General features: G+C 42.0%; 1 non-coding gene across 1 annotated transcript; it reads left to right on the forward strand.

Annotated features, from left to right (window-relative positions):
* The first annotated feature begins 18,319 nt into the window (after positions 1-18,319).
* Positions 18,320-18,434, forward strand: LOC136738572 (U5 spliceosomal RNA). Its single transcript, XR_010812652.1, has one exon. It is a non-coding gene; the product is annotated as a U5 spliceosomal RNA (small nuclear RNA).
* Positions 18,435-18,645: the final 211 nt, after the last annotated feature.

The following is an 18,645-nucleotide window of genomic DNA, read 5'->3' on the forward strand; positions in this document are numbered from 1 at the left end:
ACATGACGCGCTGGGTTGGAAGAAAAGAGCAAGACTGGGGGGGGCAAAGGTGGGGCCTAAAGCCGAGACTAAGGGTTATAGGGGGTCACCATCACAACCAATTGTCTGCTACAATTGTGACAAAGTAGGACATATTGCGGCCCACTGCCCAGGTAGAGAGGAACCAATGCAATGTAATGTGTGTGATATGGGGAAAGAGAAACCGGTATTTTATGCCTGCCCTGTTGGGACGGATGTTTTCATAGGCGGAGTACCTAATCCAAAACACATGTGTACAGTGATAGTCGATGAGAAAGAAGTGGCTGCTCTACTCGACTCTGGCAGTATGGTTACACTGGTCACAGAAAAACTAGTAGCGACCAACAAGCTGGATAGACATCAGGAGCTCAGTATCACATGCACACATGGTGACACACGCCCCTATCCCACAGCCCTTGTAAACATACAGACAGAGGCCGGGAAACTAGATTACGAAGTCGGTGTGGTACCCAACATGCCATATGATGTGATACTGGGACGATATTTTCCTAATTTTGGAAAACTAGATAGAAAACATAGTAAATTGGAAATGCACACTGAAAACTGTAAGCCAGAAGTTGCCTCGATCCCACAACTAGAGCTAAAAGTAGACCTGGTTCCAGTTGAGTCGACAGTGAAGGTTTTGGTTGGGGAAAATTAAACTGAAAACATAGGGGTGGAATGTAGTGACGTAGATGACCCTATGGAGGGTGAGGAACCCAGCACTAGCAGGGTGGGTGAGAATCCATTCATAGAGACCCCTGAAGCTGACAATGTAGAAGTGTCAGTGTTAGAGGGACTCCCCACTGATTTTGGCAGCGCACAGGTGCGAGATCTCACTCTACACTATGCTAAAGAAAATGTGAAGGTAGTAAATGGGACCCCTATGACTACTGCAGACCCGCCAACAGCTTATCCTTATTTTATGGTAAAAAATGACCTATTGTACCGTGTAAATAAGATAGGGGTGGACATTGTGGAGCAATTGCTAGTTCCCACCCCATTCAGACGAACAGTTCTCAATCTGGCACATGGGCATATCCTGGGGGGACATCTGGGGATGGACAAAACCAAGGATAGACTCCTGAGGAGGTTTTACTGGCCAGGCGTACATGCAGACGTGACAGAACATTGTAGCTCATGTCCTGAATGTCAACTACATGCTCCTAAACCAGCCTTCAGAAGCCCACTGGTCCCTTTGCCCATCATAGAGACCCCCTTTGCTAGGATAGCTATGGATGTGGTGGGACCTCTCCCGAAATCAGCCAGAGGGCATCAGTATATACTGGTTATTTTGGATTATGCCACCAGGTACCCAGAAGCCATTCCACTGCGGACCATGGCTTCAAAAGGTATTGCAAAAGAGCTAATGTTGATGTGTAGTAGGGTGGGGATACCGAGGGAGATATTAACAGATCAGGGCACACCCTTTATGTCTAAGGTTATGACCGATCTGTGTAAATTGTTGCAGGTTAAGCAGTTGAGAACATCAGTCTACCACCCACAAACAGATGGGTTGGTTGAGAGATTTAATAGGACCCTGAAGTCCATGCTAAGAAAGGTAATCGATAAGGATGGGAAAAATTGGGAATTCATGCTGCCCTACTTGATGTCTGCCATTAGGGAAGTCCCACAGGCTTCCCTGGGCTTTTCGCCTTTTGAACTGTTATATGGGAGGCACCCCAGGGGGATATTAGACATAGCCCGTGAAACGTGGGAACACGAGTCCACTCCTTTCCGGAGTGTAGTCGAGCACATCAATGCTATGCAAGAGAGAATAGCCACAGTCACTCCCATTGTGAGAGAGCACCTAAGGCAGGCACAGGAACACCAACAATTCGCCTATAATCGTCAGGCTACACTGAGGGTGTTCCAGCCTGGTGATAGGGTGTTGGTGTTGGTTCCCACTGTAGAATGTAAATTTCTGGCTACGTGGATGGGACCTTATGAGATTATAGAGCGAATACGGGAAGTGAACTATAAGGTTCAGCAACCCGGCCGCCGACCCCCAGAACAAATATATCATGTCAACTTAATAAAAGCCTGGAAGGACAGGGAAGTGTTGATGTTGACTTACCCCCCTCAGCCACTAGGGACACCGAAGGTGAATATTGCAGCTGCCTTGTCACCTGACCAGTTGAAGGAGGTGAACGACTTGATAATACGTAATAGGGAAGTTTTCTCAGGCATACCGGGGCGTACCCATTTAGTCTCTCACAACATTGTGTCTCTCCCAGGAAAGAAGGTAAATATGAGGCCTTACAGGGTACCAGAAGCTCGCAGGAACACTATTAGAAATGAGGTTAAGGAAATGCTGGAGGCAGGGGTTATTGAAGAATCCCACAGTGAGTGGTCCAGCCCTATAGTCATGGTTTCCAAACCTGATGGCTCCTGGAGATTCTGTAATGATTTTAGAAAGGTTAATGAAATTTCAAAGTTTGATGCATACCCAATGCCCCGAGTAGATGAATTGTTAGAGAATATTGGGAATGCTCGCTATATTTCAACTATTGACTTAGCCAAGGGCTACTGGCAGATTCCCTTGACCCCGGGTGCCAAAGAAAAAACAGCCTTTGCAACCCCAGATGGTCTGTTTCACTACACAGTGATGCCCTTTGGCCTGCATGGTGCTCCTGCCACCTTTCAAAGGTTGATGGACCACATACTTAGACCACACAGGACGTATGCGGCAGCATATTTAGATGATGTGGTCATTCACAGTCCAGATTGGGAATCACATTTGTCTCAGCTCCAAGCGGTATTGGATTCAATACATGCAGCAGGCCTGATGGCTAATCCAACCAAATGCAATTTGGGGTTGGAAGAGGCCAAATACTTGGGCTATACAGTAGGGAGGGGTATGGTGAAACCCCAAATATCCAAGGTTGAAGCCATAAACTCTTGGCCTAGGCCTGTCAATAAAAAGCAGGTTAGGGCATTTTTAGGGTTAACTGGGTATTACCGGAGGTTTATTCCCAACTATGCTACCTTAGCGGCCCCTCTGACTGATATGACTAAGGCTACAGAACCCAATATGGTTAGATGGGGTGATACAGCAAACCGGGCTTTCCGGAGCCTACAGGAGGCGCTCTGCCGCAACCCCGTTTTAATGGTACCTGACTTTCAGAAAGAATTTATAGTCCAGACGGACGCCTCTGAGGTGGGGATCGGAGTGGTTTTGTCCCAAAGAATGGGTGATCACGAACACCCGGTGTTGTTCCTTAGCAGAAAGTTGGAATCCAATGAAATAAATTATTTGGTAGTTGAAGAAGAATGTTTGGCAGTGAAGTGGGCTTTGGACAGTCTTCGATACTATTTGTTGGGCAGGCACTTCACCCTGATCACTGACCATGCCCCCCTCACTTGGATGCATCGTTCGAAAGACAGGAATGCCCGTGTGATGAGGTGGTTTTTGAGTCTCCAACATTTTCATTTCACCCTGCAGCACAGGCCAGGGAAGGCCATGGGGAATGTTGATGGGCTGTCCCGGGTGCATGCTTTTTTGCGGCTGTCGCTCGACCTATGGGGTCGCAGCTGGGGGGGAGGATGTGGGACAAACCAAGGGGCAGGGTCATACATGGCAGACATGTCAGGCCAGGTCTGCTGCAAGGTCTGCACTCTAGGGAAGAAAACCGACCCTAGACAACTACACTCCCCAGAAACCCTCAGGCAGCCTAATGTGGTCACTTGGTGCTACTTCCTCAATTATTCACCAAGTATATAAGGCGGAAAGATAGAGTCAAGCTAGAAGGTCAGGCCAGAAGCTAGTTTGATTTCTGTTTGTTATTTACGATGAGAACCTTGGAAACAATGTCAAACGGTATGACCTACGTGCCTGTTCCCTAAAACCATGTGTAGACCTATGGACTCTGTTCTATAATGATATATGTTCTGCTTAGTTAGCCTTTAAGATAACATAGTAATGACTTTCTAGCATGTATGCATGTATGTATGTCCAATTGCTTTGACAATACAAATGAATTGAATTGAGAGGGAGAGAGAGAGAGAGAGACAGACAGACTGAAAAACAGACAAACAGACACACACACACACACACAGACATACACACACACACACAGAGCCAGCCAGCCAGCCAGCTCAGCGATGACATCACGAGCCTCTCTCAGCTGACTGCTATGACATCACAGAGCACGTACATTCCGTTGCTTGCCGTCTGACAACCACTCAGTCACCGCCAGCCAGACTGGCTGGCTGGCTGGATGTGGGGGATGCTTGCTGCTGCTGCGTACCTTAGCAAGCTTATTTGCTTGACCGGCCTTCCAACTCCTCTGCCCACATGCCCACCTATGCCCGATCTGCTGTTCACCTGGTCACAGCTCCGCCCCAACAAGGCAGATTCTCCCAAAAATGGTACAAACTGATCCACGTTCCCCTCCACGGAAAGCTTTAGCCCAAAATAAGGGACAAATTCTGTAACAACATAATGGATGCCCACCCAACCTGTGACAAAACTGAGAAAAAAGAAAAACGCCAGTCCTCCTGGGGGAAGGACACACAGCCACCCTGGCTGCCCAATATGTCAGCGCCTACCACAGCCTGAGGGACACAGTGACACACGAGCACCGGCTGTAAATATAATGTAAATACTTGTTTGTTATGCATGTCATTGTATTTCAAAAAAGGAATCTGGAAATAGTAAACCTATTTTCTTTATTTGTATGTATTAAAGATGACATTTTTTTACATTTTCATTTTCTGTACTTCATTACATCTTATTGTGATTCATAATTCTATTATTTATTTTCCGTGTAGATGTATGTATGTATGTATGTATGTATGTATGTATGTATATGTATGTATGTCCAATTGCTTTGACAATACAAATGAATTGAATTGAGAGGGAGAGAGAGAGAGAGAGAGAGAGAGAGAGACAGAGAGAGAGAGAGAGGAATATGAGCTCCTAAAAAACATTTGTTTTTATACATAAGCGGATTTAATTTGTCATTTACAAATGAATATATAGCACTATAAACATACACAGAAGACATGGAATAGAAATTCAGAAGAAAAAGTATTCAAAAAATAATAATTTTAAGAGAAACACAAAAAGAAGAAAGCAGAGAGACAGTTCAGGAAGAAAAGTCAGAAAAGAAAAGCTGAAGACAAGAATTGGAGGTAAGACCTTTCACCTATAGAGACAAATAATTAAACAAAAAAATATGTATTAATAAAATAAATAAGCATTCTCAGTAGTTGACTCAGCCAATGAAAATGCAGAGCTCCAATTTGAATAGAGTGACAGTAGGAGAGAGCCCAACTGCCACTGAGACTGATAGAAATCTATCGAACAGCAGTCTGACTGCAGAGCTGCCTTTTGAAATCCGATACCCTGAAGACATTCGCTCTGCACAGGCTAAGAAGGACTACAAACAAGCTGTGATGAGAGCATCTCCTGAGACCCTCATCCTAGACTACACCGGTAAAGGAGAAAACAGGGTCAAGAACAATCTACTGTTCTACACTCAGTACCCCACCGCCTTTCACAAAACCCTGTGCCAGACATACCCCAATAACAACAAGAGGGGCATTAGCAGAGGCAGGCAGATCTCAGTGCTGGTAGAGAAAGACACAGACAGTGTGATGCTCACTTTTAATGTATACCACAACGGGACCATCATGGTGCAGGACAGCGAGAGCAGCCTGGACCAATTATCTCTCGGCTTCCACACCTCAAAGCAGCAGACTGAGGTAGAGAAACACGAGCCAGAGCCGGCCACCCTGCAGTCTGCCCCCAGCCACACGGAGCCAGACAGTGCCCCATCTCCCACAGACTGCCCCCCTGTCTCCCCAAAACTCTCCAGCAACATTAAAACACTAAAGGAATGCCTATCAGTGCTGGAGCTGAAGTTTGCGGAGTTCAGGGACTAAAGATGCACCACAAGGCTGAGATCCATAAGCTGAGAGCAGCAGTGAGAGACCAGGAGGAGCAGAGCCAAACCCTGAGGACGGAGCTGCACAGAGCGAGGGAGGAGCTGACCAGGACACCCCAGCACAGCCAGCTGAGGAGCCTGCAGAGCCAGCTGGAGAAGCTAAGAGAGGAGCACAGAGACTGCACTGCACTGACCCCACAACACCTACAACCCCTGACGCACCCACTGACGCACCCACTGATCCACCCACACTCCCCACCACTCCTGACACCCCCACTATCACCAGACCTGCCACTAATACACAAACCCCTGAAACGCCACTCCCCTAAAACACACCCGCTGCCCCCACCACTCCCGACGCAAAACCCGGAGTGGCAGGTCAACACAGAGGTGGTCATTCTGAGCGACTCCAATGGGAAGTTCCTGGATGAGAGGCGCCTCTTCCCTGGGCGAAAAGTGAAAAAGCTTTGGTGCCCGACAGCACAGAGAGCCCTGGAGCTGCTCTCCAAGAGGAGGCTGTGCCAGGTCAAACACATCCTCATCCACACCGGCACTAACGACCTGAGTGCCCGCAGGGGCGATGTGGCCTCAGCCCTGAGACAGGTGGCAAAGAAAGCCACAGAGGAATTCCAAACTGCCAAAATCACCATCTCCACACTGCTGCCCCGCACAGACGTGCCCCTGCACATCATCCAGGCCATCAACGCAGAAGTATCCCGAAGATGTGCCCTCCTCCCCAACGTCCACCTGGCACACCACTGAGACATCCAGCCACATCACCTGTATGACCACGTCCACCTCAACAAGACGGGTGTGAGGAAGGTCCGTTTTTAGTGTTTCTCTGAACACATCCAAGCTTACCTAGGCGCTACATATTATTTTCAATTACCCGTAATTCTGATCTGTATTTTGGCTTGTTAATAGAAGTTATTGAAGTTGGACTCCTAATTCAAAATAACCAATATGTATCTCAACGTAATTTACTGACAGACATCACTCTTTATCACTTTCACTTTTGAAGGAACTGCTTTGTATTCTGTGTATTGTTTTATTGTAGTGCTGCTTCCTTTCTTGGCCAGGTTTTACTTGCAAAAGTGATTTTATTCTCAATGTAAGCTCAAAGTCAAATAGTTTAAATAAGAAAACAATGTATTGAAATGAGAACATCATGAACCTGTGTAATTGTGCTGAAGGACAAGCACTGAAAGCAGAGAGAATTTTGTGTTTGGCATTGAATAGCCTTAAAGAAAACTATGCCGTTTTTGGAAACTTTCATATTTAAGTTGAATGTAGGCAAAAACATTCCAGTCACTCTGAAGAGAGAATACAGTTTACTGTTCGAATAAGTAGCCCCTGAATTGAAGATAAAAATCAAAAGTGCTGTTCGTAATTAGTTTACACTTTTACATCAGATGTCTTGTTTTTGCGTTCCAAATTGAGGAGTTGTGGCATATAATGTAAATGAAGTTACTTCACTAGTAGTGCGATTTCTACGTTGTGTATGTGTGTTTGTATATATGAACTCATACATTTTTTAAAGATTGTATTTGGAAAACAAATTCAGGTATAGCACGTGTCCCCCTTTTGAATGGGTTCTATATATAACATTTTAAAACGAATGGTTCTGTGTAGAACGCTATGTTTGGGGGTTCTTCATGTAACCCCTTTGAAGGGGTTCTACATAGAACCATAAAGGGATCCACCAGAGCGATTACTCGAGGAACCCTTTATGGTTCTGTGCAGAACAATTTCTTCTAAGAGTGTGGAGTGTCGCCACACAATTTCTCTCAGAGGGCTTTTGACCAATGGCAATCCAATCCTGAATGACGTCACCACTATCCTGTTGTACTTTATGGGAGAGATGTATTAAGTAGTTTATAATGAGAAGAATAACAATAATCACCTGTTTTTCATAGGTTTTGTATCCATGGTCTCCTTCATATTAGGAAAGGAAGTTGATCCATAGCCTACTCAGAGACAACTGAGAGTTGGTCTCTGAGCAGCAGCACAAAGGGGTCGAGTCTCTCAATGTCCGTGTGTTGGAGATATTCCACCATATTGGTCCCAGCCTTTAAAACAATGTTAAAGAAGATGTTAAAGATATTGTAGAAATATATTGCAGAAGAGCAGAACTACAATCACACTTTTTCAATGCTATTGCTGTTTTCTACCTCCCTGGTGAGGTACCAATGCGGGAAGTTTGAGAGAGTATTTCTAAAATGTGTATGATCCAATACACACAGTTATTTAAAAAGCTGACGTCTTGTACATGCTCACCAGAACCAAGCCTAATTAAATAACACATTTAATATTAAATAAGTACATGTGCAGTAGCCACTTGGACAATTACAGATCCCCAGGTCAAAACACAACAGAAAGACATGGAAGATCGTATTTTCAAATCACATCTGTGGCCCCCATAACTGTAATTTGGTATTAGTGGGTCAAAGGATTTATTTGGTTCAAGTGATAATAAGATCATATTTTGAAAACAAACACTACAGGATGTCATATTTAAAATGACTGTGAGTACCTTTCTTTAGTGACGGTTCTGAGGGGGGCAGGGATTAGTTGTGCTAATTGGAGCTGTGAAGTGTGCAGAGAAAATACAAATGTTTTCTTTTAATATGAAAACAAAGAACTTTTTTTTAACACCGACCTGGGATTGTGTTTCTTTCCAAGTTTCCTTATTGTTTCTGAGAAGAGACTGTTCACTTGCAAAGTGAACTGGACCCGTGTGACTCGCAGGTAAGGAGAGCCCGTGTTGAACTAAGATGGCTACAGTGAGTTTTCCTGGACAAAGCTCGGGCAAAGGATAGCGCAGAGTGCACCTGCACCTGAGATTGTGTTGAGAAGCTTTGTGATAAGAGCAGGTAAAGAGGGAAAAGAAACACAAGTATTTTCTTTGTTTGAAGAACACATTTTGTTTTAACTGAAACGGGACTACAACTTTTGAAAGGGAAATAGTTGCTAGTGCACTGTATTTTTATTGAGTTTATTAGAAGAAAAAAGCTTATATTTTGGACAGAACGAACTCGTTTGGCATGCAACTAGCAGCAAACGATGTGAAGCAAACAAAACAGTTAGCAAGTTAGCAAGTTAGCAAGTTACAGTCTGTCCTAGGTCAGGGGGTGCTTATGGTTGTTTATGGGTTCCCTTACCTTAGCCAGTGTCATGTACGGGTGTCCGTACCTTACTGGAGTGTTTGTTTTTATTATAATATATATACATAATATAATATATAATAATGTAATATTTCAGATAAATCGTCACAGTGAGTGACACCAGCATTATTGGTTTTTTGAGAAATAAAAAAACAGAATGTAGAGAAGAAAATGTTGGAAGGAAGTTGGGAGAAAGACTGGTCTCCGAAGGAGCACCGGGACTGGTGGAAGCAACAACAACCAGATAAGACAGAGAAAGGAATTGTGATATTGTGTCAGGTTGGTGAGAATCAAGAAAAGAAAATAACAGAAATGGAAGATCATCATAAACAGTAATGTGAATTGAGAGAAGAAGTTGTGAAAAATACGATAGAATTAATAGAACTACAAGGCAAATTAGAAGGGCAAGAAAAGTGGTCAGAAAAGCTGAAGGTGTAGGTGCGCGATGTGCTGCCGTGTTAGGAGCGCGTCGCGACACAGATCACTCCGAGGACGACAGGCCCGATTGGGATGATTTAGATCGCAAAGCATGGGAATATGAAAAAGGAGGTTTTGCTAGCGCTCCTCCCCCATATAATCCGGAATATAAATCAATCACTGATTTTGGTTATAATAATACATTGTATCCAGATCTGACCGCTCTGAAAACGGTCCCAGCTGCACCCATGCAAGTCAAAACTAGACAGAGTAAAGAGGAAGGTCAATCAATAGTCTATACGACTAAAACCCATGTCCCCTTCTCCCCAGGAGAAAAAGAAATGATATGGGCGTCCCTCCCAAAATTAAAACCAAACCAGGGTAACACAACTTTTTGGGATATTCTAGATGAAAAGATGGTTATTCACCTCCTTCACCCGCACGATGTACACATCATCGTGAAGGCTAAATGTCCGCCCAACATTTGGATACAGTTACTACGAGAATATCAGACCGGGGAGTGGGCTAATGTAGCCTCTACAGATGAGGAGGAAATAACAGAACTTTTTCACAATGGATCAAGAAAACTGAGATAGTGAAATAATGAAATAATCGAGTGGGATTATTTGACATTTTATTCTAAATAATCATAAGCTTAAATAATAAGTTATAAGGGCTGTTTGAGACACTGCAGGGTCAATAAAACATGCCACAGATCGGATATCTGAATTATCTTTAGATATCAATGTGTATGTGCTTTGTGTGTTTATGAATATGTATAGTTTGAAGGTGATATAAGGTAAATGTCTATGTTTTGGCAATCATTTTAGAATTATATTTAAAAATGTAACAACAGATTTATCATATTCATGAGGATCTTTGGCTCTATACAGAGTGCCTCAAGCATCAGAAATCAGAAAGAAAGACTATTATAAGAAAAGTAATCCAAAATATACATTGAATAAACAGATGGATAATAATAGTAATACATAAATAGTCATGGTGTCTCCACAAGAAGAACCAGAATTTGTTTGTTAAACATCATGTTATGGACAAGCTCTGTCAAAAGTCAAATTCAAGGAAACGAAAGGCTAGAAGAGAGCCTGGTGCAGCCCTGACAGCCTGTGAAAGCAGGAGAATGTAAACAGTCTGGTGACATGTTACAGTCTTTCAGAAAATGTTTGGTTATTGGTGCCTAGCATATAATACCTGAAATGAAAGTCAAAGTAGACCATGGTTTTAAGATGAGTGATGTAGGAAAAGGGTAAGATACCGCAGAAGTATAAGATTACAACTATAGAATAAGTAAGCTCAAGTAATATAAAATGCTTTACAGGAGAAAAGTAAGAATGGAAAGGAAGAGTAAAAGAGAAGGTGTCCTAGGATTATGGGAATCATTATTGAGATCAATGGCCTATTGGCTAATATTTTGTTAGGTACATATATGACTTCAATAAACGAATAATGGAGTGACATCTGTATAAATATAAATAAAACATATTGATAAAAAAACCTGAATACATTTCTTGTAAGAAATTAAGAATAGGAGAAAGAATAGCTGTTAGAATGCAGAGCAATGTTAACCAAAGTTGAAGAGGGTTTGAGTAAGTTGACGAGGGTCTGAGTAAGTTGATAAGGCTTGGGAAGCAGGAAAAGGTGAGTTTGATGTGTGTGAGACAAATGTGCTGCCACTTTTAGCACAGAGAGCTTCTGATGGTGATTGAATGAAACGTGGGAAAATAAATAAACTTGATGTAGGATAAATGAATAAATAATTGAATGAGATATGAGCCGCAGAGACCTCCCACATTGGAAAGTGGACTACAGCAGATAATCCTCTCCTCTCCCAGGGCAGGGTGATTAAGTGGGGACGCGTGTGAAGAGTGCAGGTGGACCCAGGTGAGTTGTGAAAGAAAGAAGAAACAAAAATAATAAGGCACGCGTGCAAACAATCAAAATAATACTAAGTGAATAACAAATTAAACAATAAAGTGAAAGATAATCAACACACAAAATAATGGCAATATAGAACCAAACAAAATACACAAGCCATATTGCATAAAGTGAAGTGAAATATAAATATAATAAGTAATGGTGATTAAGGAGCTAATTAACACCGTCCGTGACATTTACATTGGTTGGGTGTGTGGATACCAGTAATAATTTTTGTTTTATTGAAATACAAAATAATTCTATTTTTCCGAAGTGCTGAACTTTAATACAGTCTAGAAAGATTAATATTTTTTGTCTTGGGCTATATTATTATTACCATAGTTTTTCTATTGTATAAGTATCTTGGAGTAGAGGCATAGGTGGGCATGTGGGCAGAGGAGTAGGAAGGCCGGTCAAGCAAATAAGCTTGCTAAGGTACGCAGCAGCAGCAAGCAGCCCCCACATCCAGCCAGCCAGCCAGTCTGGTTGACAGACGGCAAGCAACGGAATGTACGTGCTCTGTGATGTCATAGCAGTCAGCTGAGAGAGGCTCGTGATGTCATCGCTGAGCTGGCTGGCTGGCTGGCGGGCTGGCTGGCGGGCTGGCTGGCTCTGTGTGTGTGTGTGTTTGTGTGTGTGTCTGTTTTTCTGTTTGTCAGTCTGTCTGTCTGTCTCTCTCTCTCTCTCTCTCCCCCTCTCAATTCATTTGTATTGTCAAAAGCAATTGGACATACATACATTCATACATATATATATATATATATATATATATATATATATATATATATATACATACATACATACATGCTAGAAAGTCATTACTATGTTATCTTAAAGGCTAACTAAGCAGAACATATATCATTATCGAACAGAGTTCATAGGTCTATACATGGTATTAGGGAACAGGCACGTAGGTCATTCTGTTTGACATTGTCTCCAAGGTTCTCATTGTAAATAACAAAGAGAAATCAAACTACCTTATGGCCTCCTGACCTTCTAGCTTGACCTTATCTTTCTTAAGTATACAAGAGAGAAAAACAGTTGTGAGAAAAGAATTTCTAACTTTCCTTCCACACATACATACATACATACATACATACAAACCAGAGGCATGCAAAAAAATATAAAGAGGAAGAAAATGTTGTATAGCACATACAAAAGGGATGGTGATGAAACAAAATACATAGAATATGTTGAGCTGCAAAGAGATCTTAAGAAAGGGATCAGGAAAGCAAAGAGGGAAATAGAAAGAAACATAGCTCTTGGAGCTACAACCAATGCAATGAGCTTTTTTCAAAATTACAACAGCAAGCGGTCAATTAAGGAGGAGGTGAAACAGATAAAGGGCAAAAATGGAGGTATCTTGGAAAACGAACAAGATGTGGCAAATATTCTAAATGAGTATTTCACAGAGGTTTTTACAAAAGAAAAAACAGATGACATGCCACAGGTTGACAATCAATCCAGTCAAACCCTAAGAGAGATCAGGATAAATGAGGAGGAGGTACTAAAGGGACTAGCAGAATTATAATCAAACAAATCACCTGGGCCAGATGGGATATTTCCAACAGTACTTAAAGAAATGAGGAAAATTATGTATAGGCCGTTAACTCGATTATTTCAAATGACACTTAGAACAGGGGATGTTCCCACTGACTGGAAGACAGCAAATTTCATACCAATCCACAAGAAAGGGGACAAAACTGAGCCAGGAAATTACAGACCAATCAGTCTCACCTGCATCACCTGTAAAATGTTGGAAAAAATGATTAGACAGAAAATAGAGGAGCATCTCAATGAAAACCATATTCTTGGAGATAGTCAACATGGGTTTAGACGAGGCAGATCATGTCTTACTAACTTAATACATTTTTTTGAACATGCAACTGCAGCTGTAGATCACGTGAAAGCATATGATATGATATACTTAGATTTCCAAAAAGCTTTTGATAAGGTTCCACACCAAAGACTGATCCTCAAATTGGAAGCTGTAGGCATTCAGGGTCATGTAAGTAGATGGATTATGAACTGGTTGATGTATAGGAAACAGATTAGAGGAGTCACTTCTAACTGGAGTGAGGTTGTTAGTGGAGTTCCACAGGGATCAGTACTAGGGCCTTTGCTTTTTCTAATCTATATTAATGATCTGGACTCTGGGATACTTAGCAACCTTGTCAAATTTGCAGATGATACTAAAATAGGTGGCTTAGCAGATACAATCTTGGCAGCACATGCTATTCAGAGGAACTTAGATAAATTCAGTTGTGGGCTGACACCTGGCAAATGAAATTCAATGTGGACAAGTGCAAGGTAATACATGCAGGAAACAAAAATGTCCACTATAATTACACTATGGGAGGTACAGATCTAGATGAAGTAATGCATGAGAAAGACCTAGGAATCTATGTGGATTCACTTTCTCCATCCAAACAATGTGGGGAAGCAATACAAAAGGCATACAGAATGCTAGGGTATATCGTCAAAAGTGTAGAATTTAAAACAAGGGAAGTAATGTTAAGACTGTACAATGCGCTAGACCTCATCTGGAATACTGTGTACAGTTCTGGGCACCACACTTCAAGAAGGATATTGCTGCTTTAGAGACAGTTCAGAGGAGAGCAACCAGACTTATTCCAGGTCTGAAGGGAAAGTCCTACTCGGAGAGACTGAGGGAACTGAACCTTTTCACCCTGGAACAGAGGAGATTACGTGGGGACTTGATCCAAGTCTTCAAAATCATGAAAGGTTCCTCAAACCAGAGGAGCTTTTCCAGATCAGCAGGGACACACGCACCAGGGGACAACAAATGGAAATTGGGCTTCAAGGCATTCAAGATGGAAAGTGGTAGAAGCTGAAAGTTTGGGAACATTTAAAAATAGACTGGATAGGATCCATGGATCACTTAGATATTAATGGACACCAAACGAGCATGATGGGTCGAATGGCCTCCTCTCGTTTGTAAACTTTCTTATGTTCTTATGTTCTTATGTTCTTATGAATGTTCCCTAAGCATGTTTCAAATGTTCCCTAATTTATGTTACAAATGTGCCTTAGCACCTCTCTCTCTCTCTCTCTCTCTCTCTCTCTGTCTCAATTCAGTGCATTTGTATTGTCAAAGCAATTGGACATGCATACATACATACATACATATATATGGAAAATAAACAATATGTGTACATCTCTGCATTAATGGTGCCCTAACAGATGTGCAAGTTACATGACAGACAGACACTCACACACACTTTCACACACACACACACACACTTTCACAGACAGACAGACAGACAGACACACACACACACACACACACACACACTTGTATACCTGACACGTATAGAAGACTGGATAGGGAGATATAAATAGCAATGGGGAGACTCTTGTACTTGGTGTGGCTCTATCCATATAGTGGGGCCAGCAGCCACTTAGCAGGTGTAGCAATAGAAGCTCAGCCTGGGGAGACTGGATTTAGCATTTCCTCTCCATTTTGATAAGTATCCTTAATCATTTCTGCAAAATACTTCTATGATACCTATGTATGTTTTTTACTTGTACTATATTATACTATCAAGTATCAGTGTACACATACAATGTGACCTGTTACATTAATACAGAGGCCACGGAAGGCCAGATCAGTAATAGCCACTGTCCCCTGATATTACACTTTTTTACAATCACTTTGGCACTCATTTCAGAACCTTGATGTCATTTTTCAAAACTCTAGACACTAAACTCACACCCGATGATCAAAATGCACATTTTTCAATTGCTTGGATACAATACACATCAACCTCAGATCATTTGTTCATTGAACTAAAATGATACAACTTAACGTCAAAGTATTACCATTTCAAAATGCAATTCACACATTACATCTGAGATCACTGTCTATTCATTTCATTACAAAGATCTAACTATCAATTGATACAGCTGCTCAAAATGATAAGTGACTGTTGCATTACTCTTAATTCATAGTTTTATGGATACTGACGAACAGTATTCCATGTTTCGATCATGAAAGTTTCAGGATAATGAGATCCATTGACACCAATAACCGAGGAGCATGAACCAGTTGGACTACATTATCTATGGATGTAATATTTCATCATCATTCATCATCATGTAGCACTTTTCCACACCATGTTTTCAGTGTGGAAGGAAAGTTAGAAATTCTTTCTCTAATACCTGTTTTTCTCTCTTGTATACTTAAGAAAGATAAGGTCAAGCTAGAAGGTCAGGCCAGAAGGTAGTTTGATTTCTGCTTGTTATTTACGATGAGAATCTTGGAGACAATGTCAAACAGTATGATTGAAGTGCCTGCTCCCTAATCCATGTGTTGATCTATGAACTCTGTCCTATAATGATATAAATTCTGCTTAGCTAACTTTTAAGATAACATAGTAATGACTTTCTGATTATAACCAGCTCTTTGATTTTTGTGTATAAAAGCTCTGACTGTTAAAATGAAGGCAGAGCGACTTTGGGATCTTCTTGAGTCACTGTTCCTCTCCACGCTGCATGTATTAAAGGCATTGCAACTAACGCTCCAACCTGGTTGAAGATGATTGTTCTTCCACATCAGATTTGACATTACTGTATGTATGCAGGCCCTTGTAATTGCTTTTCCAATACTGCCAACTGGTTATTGATGATTGATTTCACATTGTGGTACGAGTATCGAGTGAAATGAGTGCTATCCACCCGAGCAACACAGTGATAACATGGAGCCGGCAGGTCATCCAGGTCACAATAGAGGTCAAGCAGTGGGAGGAGGAAGACGTGGTGGTCAAAGGAATGGAAGGGGACATGCACCCCTTCTGAGAGGTGGTCGTGGGCCTCGTCATAGAGGAGGGCTTAGGCCTCACCAGAGAGGCAGCCATGGGCCTCATTTGAGAGGTGTTGGGGGAACGTGGTAGAGGACAAGGCCACGGACCAGACAGCGGCAGCAACAGCAAATAGTGTCCAGTGAAATCCGAGAAATAGTTGTAGAACATGTTGTAAATCATGGCATGACCATGACTGAGGCAGCTACAATGATTCAATCAAACCTCAGAATCAACTCAGGATCAACTGTGGCCTCAATCATCAGAAATGTCCGTACTGAGAAGCGGCAAGTCTTCAGCATGCACTAAACATTAGGCTACTCTCAATTGTCAAATGACTGTATACTGCATACCAATGTGTAGCACAGAGTATAGTGTGCCTTTTGAAAGAAATGCAGACAGAGTGAAGCAGCTGATGACTGAGTATGTTCAGGTATGTTCAGTTTCAAGATGCCTCTTGTGAAAAATGGTTGTGAGAACCTGAACCTGAACACAGGGCTGATGGAAATTTAGAAGTACAGTAATCAATCCTTTGTTTTGCTTTTTACACTAAGCCAGGTGAGGAACACTGCAGTTGACATTTTACTGTAGTTTTGTTCGTTTTTGTAGCTAATTATTTTTGCATGGATTCAAAGAAACCTATGGTGTGATTTGATTGTATTGCATCAATACATTTCAGATTTTGTTCAATGATTCCACTGTGTCTGTAGTATTCTCTCTACTAGTCCTTTTACAGTGATGTATTTATGTGTAGTACCATAATGAAACATGTATCACATATTTTGTACTACAATATTTAATGATTGTACGAACAACTACACAGTGAAACTATCGGTATCTTCTGTGTTACTATGTTACTATGGTATTTCATGATAAATGAGTTATTTGAACCAACAAGTCTGCAAGTGCTAGGTTTCTTTAAAGATATGAATGCACAATGCAATGTTTTGAACATTGGACAGCCTGTGTTACAAGTGATGACCGTTTTGAGTTTTGTGTCTAGAGTTTTGAAAAATGACATCAAGGTTCTGAAATTAGTGACAAAGTGATTGTAAAAAACTGTATATTCATCCTATTTAATGTGCTCTTTTAAAATGTACTTTTCTTTTTTATGTTGCCATTTCTGTTCTACCAATGTTTCAGTTGTTAGCCAAAGATTGACAGAGTACATCTCATACACACAGGCCAGACAGCAAAGATTTCTTTTTGAAATTCAATTACAAATGCTGCATGAACTCATCAATACGATTAGAGCTCCTGAAAGCAATATAACTAACTCACTCTACAGCATCTCATTAGCAGTGAAAAGAAACCAAGAAAGTTGGGACAGTCGACTGTTTACCACTATGTAACATCACCTTTTCTTTTAATAACACTTATTAAGCACTTGGGCACTGAAGACACCACTTGGTTAAGTTTAGCAAGCGGGATTTTCCCCCATTCATCCATTATGCATTTCCTCAGCTGCGCAACTGCACAGGGCCTTCGTTGTCTTAATTTGCACTTCATAGTGCGCCACACATTCTCAATTCGGAGACAGGTCAGGACTGCAGGCAGGCCATGCTAGCACCCGCACTCTCTGCCTATGCAACCATGCGCTTGAAATCTGGGCAGAATGTGGTTTGGCGTTATCCTGCTGAAAAATGCAGGTACGTCCCTGGAAAAGATGATGTCTGGATGGCAGCATATGTTGCTCCAAAATGTGTACATCTCTTCTGCAAAAATGGTGCCCTCACAGATGTGCGAGTTACATGACAGACAGACAGACAGACACTCACACACACTGTCACACCCACACACACACTTTCACAGAGAGACATATACACACACACACACACACACACACACACACACTTTCACACAGAGACAGGCACACACACGTACAGACACACACACTAACTTTCACACAGAGACAGACACACACACACACACACACACACACATACATACATACATATGGAAAAGAAACAATACTTTTATAAATCACAATAAGATGTAATAAAGTACAGAAAAACTAAATGTAAGAAAATGTGATCTTTAATACACACAAATATGTATGGCTGGTCGGATGCGTCTTGGACTCGGGTTCCTCTTCATTACGTATAACGCTTTTGCCTTTTGCTAAAGCTTTCCGTGGAGGGGATCGTGGGTGAGTTTGTACCATTCTTGGGGGGCTCTGCCTTGTTGGGGCGGAGCTGTGATCCAGGTGAACAGCAGATCGGGCATAGGTGGGCATGTGGGCAGAGGAGTAGGAAGGCCGGTCAAGCAAATAAGCTTGCTAAGGTACGCAGCAGCAGCAAGCAGCCCCCCCATCCAGCCAGCCAGCCAGTCTGGCTGGCAGTGACTGAGTGGTTGACAGACGGCAAGCAACGGAATGTACGTGCTCTGTGATGTCATAGCAGT

This window comes from Amia ocellicauda, unplaced genomic scaffold (assembly GCF_036373705.1).
Source record: "Amia ocellicauda isolate fAmiCal2 unplaced genomic scaffold, fAmiCal2.hap1 HAP1_SCAFFOLD_56, whole genome shotgun sequence".
Lineage (NCBI taxonomy): Eukaryota > Metazoa > Chordata > Actinopteri > Amiiformes > Amiidae > Amia > Amia ocellicauda.